This window comes from Meleagris gallopavo, chromosome 7, assembly GCF_905368555.1.
Source record: "Meleagris gallopavo chromosome 7, MGAL_WU_HG_1.1, whole genome shotgun sequence".
In the NCBI taxonomy this organism is placed as follows: Eukaryota; Metazoa; Chordata; class Aves; order Galliformes; family Phasianidae; genus Meleagris; species Meleagris gallopavo.
This window is the reverse complement of record NC_139410.1, coordinates 1,173,968-1,179,967: the sequence shown is the minus strand read 5'-3', so window position 1 is coordinate 1,179,967 and position 6,000 is coordinate 1,173,968.

The window sequence follows — 6,000 nt, the reverse complement described above, 5'->3', positions numbered from 1 at the left end:
CAAATCATATAGCAGCTACACAGTTTCCTCGCTAGGGTCAACTAATCATCGTATGCTAGTTAATAAGTTTGTATACTTTCTATAACGTATTTAATTCCCTGTGTGACAAAATGTTTCGTATGTGGTATTTTGAGAGAGGAACTCACCATTTTCAACCATGTTTCTGCTTAGTTTAAGTATCTGGAAGTATTTTCTTGTCAGTTTTGGAGTTCAGACCCTGAATGCAGGCTAACATTCACCGTGCATGTGACTGGTGCTACAGGTCATACTGGAAATTTGATGTGATTATGGGTTAAGTGATCAAAACGATCACAAAGTTTGGGTTCTTGCATTCTGAAGTACAGAGCATGTGCCTCCATCTCACCTCTTGCTCTGAGAATACAGACAGCCTCACATTACAACTATACATCAACCTGATACCCTGAGTCCTATGTTTCACTCATATATAGCAATCTTATGTCAGCCCCCAGACAAAGGTGTACAGCCTTATAATGTGTGTGGCCTTTGACTTAACAACAGATTTATCTACCATTAAACAATTCAGTAGGTATTCTCAGTAAAACACAAACGTCCGCTTAACCACATATAGTGTTTTGTAGTCAGTCATATCAGTTTGGCAAATTCTGAAAAATGGGATTCAAAGAAAACTGTTATATGTAGATCAAAGGGGTTATTTGTGATTCTTAGAGATCTTTGCCTTTTCAGATTTTAAACTACTTGTTTCACTTCCAATCAGACTGTTGACTGAAAAATATCCTCTCATATCTCTATTTCCTAGATTCATTAAAACCAGAGATCTCTGAAAATCTGGATGGATTTTCACTGGGAAATTAGATGCATTTTTAAGGTGAGATCACAAATCTTGTTTTCTAAACATAAGATAGGAGCAAAATAGGGAACAAATTCTGCTGCTTACCTAGAGGAGCAAACTGCCTTACATTGTGAGTGCTAAAGGACAAAACTTACTGCAACTACTGTAGAACAGCACTAGTTCAAGACCAGTGTTTTCCATTCTGGTCTTTTTCTTTTAAAAAATTATTATTATTATTTCCCTTTCTTTCTTTTCTCTCTTGGTATCTTATTATAATTCAAACCAATTTAAACCAGAGCATGCTTGCCAGCAAGTTCGTTTGGCATGAGCGGAGGTCAGGCTTACACCAGAGAGATGAAAGAGATTGTGGGAATTCCTTGCTGAAATGCTGCATGAGTTCTGCAAGTGTATGAATAATGACTGTCTGTGGATTTGTAAAATGTCAATTTTATAGGACCAGTCACTATACACTGAAAAATAAAAAGGAATAATCACATAACTGTGTGCTTCCATTTTTAATATTAGTACCAATGGAGAAATGCTCATTAAGGCTATGCACAAATATTCCCAAATACGTGCCTGTCCATTCTGGGAGATCGAGGTTGGATCACACCCTTCGGGATGCATGGTCACACTGCCAAAAGCACCACTGTGGGCCCTTCGTAAGGAGCTCTGAGTTGCTCACTTCTACCACCAACACGGAGTCAGAACATCCTGCTTTTGCTCATTGCATTAGGGAATAGGCTTTAGTTTATATCTTAGTCAAATCTTAATAGAAAGGGAGATGATCTACGTTTAGGAGGGGCTGCCCGATGAATTGATTGCATTGCAACTGAAAAAAAGAAGGCAGCACAGACAGTTTGCAAAGTCTGAATAAGGACTGCAGCTCACAGTTGGTTCCATTCATAATGATAAGAACCATAAGATTTTCAGTGTTTCTATGGGGAGCTTTGTTAAAATAGTGGCACACAATTCTTAATTAGTATGATTACACCGAGTACTGTAATAAATCCTTTTAGACAAAAAAAGGAAGAGTGTTCTGTTTTTAAAATCCAATTTAGTCAAGAGAATGGGAAAAGTTATCTTGTTTTTAACAACTGGGGGAAAATAAACTGGATTTTAATTAGACAAAAGGACTATGATGGAATTAAAGCTAAAGGAAGAACAATGCCTTAACAAAGCCTAGCTGAAGCGTGTTCATACAAAAGTTTCCACTTTTATGTCAAATTGAATTAAGGATCTCACAGTTATTATGCAAGAGTGATAATTACAGAAGAAAAGTTCAGTTACACAAGTGCTTTAGGAGCCAACTGGGACATATTCTGCAATTTGTAGCTTACTCCATGGAAAGCATCCCTCATTGCCCACATACGAGCACAGGAAATTCAGCAAGTGGAGATGGAAGGAATGAAACCCATTGGGAACAGAGGGTGCACCAGCCCAGCAGCATCGGCTGAGAAGGAGGGTGGCAGCAAAGACAGACAGACAAGGAAAAACAGGGAGCAGATTTCTGCCTGGAAATAGAAAGGAAAGCTCATTTTCTCAGATCAATTTCCTCCACTTCTTTGTCAACTCTTCCCCTGTCACCACAAACACCGGGGGCTGCAGTTATTCTCCAGCTGGCCATCAGACTGCCTCAGCTAGGATACGGCTTTAATCAGTGCCAAAGTAGGTTCTCTAATGCCTGTGTTGAGAAATGCTTGAAAAGGCAGGTACAAGGAGAGAATGAAGGCATAAAGGTCATCTCGTTGGGCTTGACAGGTGGGGGCTTGAACACTCAGTCATGCTTTCACAACCCTACACTCCTCTACCATCTGTATGCTTGCGAAGAAGCTAAGAAAACCAGAAAATCACAAATACCTCTCCAAATGAGATGTGAAGCACACCATCTTTGCCAGGCACCAACTGGCAGGTGTTCAGGTGCCAAGCCTAAATATTTGCCCTCCGTCATGACATCTCACACCGATGTACAAAACCAGGGGACTGGCTTCTGTTTCATTAAACAGTCTGTCCTTCCCTCTCTCATAACACTCGCTCCAGACTGTATCGATTCAGACAACACATAATTAGTGTTGACTCAGACTAAATTCAGGCTCAAAAATCACTTGTATCTTTCATCCTGTACCACGGAAGCAAACCTAAGACCCTCACGATCTGTAATGCAGCCATGTCGAAGTAGAAAAAAATCTGTAAATATTTATGAAGGTCTTTAAGTTTTATAGGAATCACATATGTATCTGAAGTAAAGCTTTTACTGGTTTGAGCAGTATCTATGTCCATTTTCAGAAATACATACTAGCTCAGAAATAATGGATTTGGATTGTTTTTGAGAAGAGTCCTTGGAGGAAGGGCTTCAAAACATCTTACTCAGGAAATCAAATGGAAGCAAATAGCACATTTAAACTCCATAATAAGCAAATAAAAGTACACCGTCAGTTACATTTTCCTATATATTTTGATTTATATATAAAGAAATAAAAACCAGAGTTAGAAGTACCTTCTTTCTTGCTTGCATGGCTCCATACCTACAGATTTGCTGACTCTTGCTCAGGAGCTGTGCTGAAAGTACTACCTCCTATTTTATTCTGTGGGCCCACAGTGTCATAGGTAGATGTTGGTGGTATGGCTGTAGAAGCTGAACCTTCTCACCAGTATTACATTACATGTTGTTGTCACGTAACAGATGGCAAATGTGGGGCAGTCTGACAGGGAAGTGCATATGAAGCAAAGGTATATCCCTGAATTCCTCCACGCAGAAAAAATGGTACCTATTGATATTCATTGATGCCAGCAGAACATTCATGGAGACCAAACAGTAGCTGTGAGGATGCTGAGGGGTGGGTGGTGCGTTTTAGCACTGGCAACAGAAACCAGTTTTTTTCTGCTGTTCCTTTTCTCCTTTCCAAATCAGTCTGTTTTCATTTGAACTATTATGGTACTTTTTTTCCCCTGTGTAATGTCATCACATTGTTCTCACTATACCTGACAAAGATGAATAAAACACACAAATGCGCTAATGTGTGAAAATAATCAACATATCTCTGAGAAGGAAGGGAATACTTTTCTTCTGGTAGCAATGTGTACACAACCAGCAGTATTAGAACAAAAGCTTCTTCCCTACAAATAAACACATGAAACCTTCTGCTTTATCCATCACCATTCCACCTATCAGCTCAACCAAAATCTGCTCTCCTGGGATTCGAAGAGAATGGAACAGACTGACCTCCAGATTCCACAGAACAACGTTTCTAACAGTTCTTTCCTGGTCAGATATTCAGTGAGAAGCATCACTGTAACCTCATGCATGGTACACAGGGCTGAGGCACTGGTGTTATGTGCCACCTGCCATTAAGATCTGCGCTTCTCACTTTCCAGCTGGTAAGCCTGTCAGGTTTGACGTTAGCTGAACATTTACACATGGCCCACTATTGCACTGTAAGCCCTTCCCATATATGCTCAAGATGATACCAAGAGCAATGCGTGCTCCAGTATCCCAAGACTAGAATCAAACATTGCTAAAAGGAGAACGTTAAAGTAGCTTTGTGTGGTGATAATTAAACACAGTTGTTGTGTAGCTAGTCTTGTCTTTTAGGAGCATCTTGAAAATCAGTATCTCTACCTAGCCTGCTAAAAAGGAGATTAGCCTCATCATTAACTAACATGTGCACGGGAGAGGTGGGATTGAGGACTCATGATAAATGCTTATCTCTCTCCCAGCACATATGGCATAGTGTGCCCAAATATGCCTTTGTTCTGTTGAGGTGCAAGATTAGGTGGAAGGATCCCGTTTCCTCCTGCATCCTGTTCTGTGTTAAAGAATGCCTGCTTCTTAATACCACATTGACCTTTAGGAGTTTTATTTGGGCTGAGATTTATCTAACGATACAGCTCTTGCTTAGTTACAGCCAAAAGTTCACAACAACAAATCACAAAGGAGAAAAGAAAGGACTGTAACTACTCAGTGGACTAAGAGTTGGGGATACAGAGCTTTTTGCAAAGTCATGCAGAGAAAGTGACTGCTTGCTTACAAATTTATGGAATATTCCAAGTTAGTGTGAGAAAGATGTGAACTCCTTATTTTCTCTATTAGGTGGCATAAAAGAACCTGTGCTTGGGGTTCTAGGTGCGAAATGATTCAGGTTCCACTACTCTTCAAAAGAAGTCATGTGTGACCTCCCAGTTGGTCTGGCACCACCACCACGCTGCTGGTCCTGTCCCTGTCACACACCTGCACACATCCACAGTCAGCAGCCAAGCTATCCTAAGCAGCAGATGAACACAAAGCAGCCAAGGTCCTTTAATTGGACCTCAACATTCAACTACAACCTCAACTACACAGGCTAATTCCTTATTAGTATTAAAATCAGACTTAAGCAAAACCACCTGTATTACCACTTACTAAAATTTGTAACGTTTTGAAGCCAAAGGGACCTATATGTATAGTCTCACCTTTTCATAACAGTGACAGCTGAATTTCCCCTGAGAAACTCTCCTCCAGGAATGAAAGGAAACCAGCATAATTTGTTTAAAAAATAAAAACAAACAAACAAACAAACAAAACCTCCATGAAAATGAAACCATCCTGAGCTTCTGATGAGCCCCGACCAAATGCCAACTGCTCCTACACAGACCAGTCTTTTTCAAAAAGCCGACATGGAGCCTCGAAACGCGGCAGGGTTTGGTACAATAACTAAGCATGCATAGTGACTGAAGGCAGTATGTAGCTGCTGGATCATTGGAATTCTTTAACATATCGATGCGATACATCAATAGATTATTTTGAACTTCTCCTGCTAAAATGTTTAGTGCACAAGCAACACAGAGAACTTTCACACTAGACCATAAAAGCAAGCTAGCAAAAGAAAAATACAGGACATGTATGGTATAATTGGCTGCAGTTCACAGCAGTGGAGTCCCAATTCCTGAACTCAGCAACCCTTCCTCCACCACCGGTAATTTAGAGATAAGAACTTACTTCCTCCAAATACTTTTATTTTAAAGCCACCATAACCAACCATTATGGAGACAATTAAGTTATCTGACTGCAAAATGGAGCCTCATTCAAGCTCTGCTTGCAGGAGCAGGAGACTGCCTTGAAACCTCTTACAAAGAAATACTAGTCTTCCCCCTTGTCATGCATACGCTTACCTAAGAACTTTTTGCCTTTTTTTGCCTTGCTCCATCTTCTT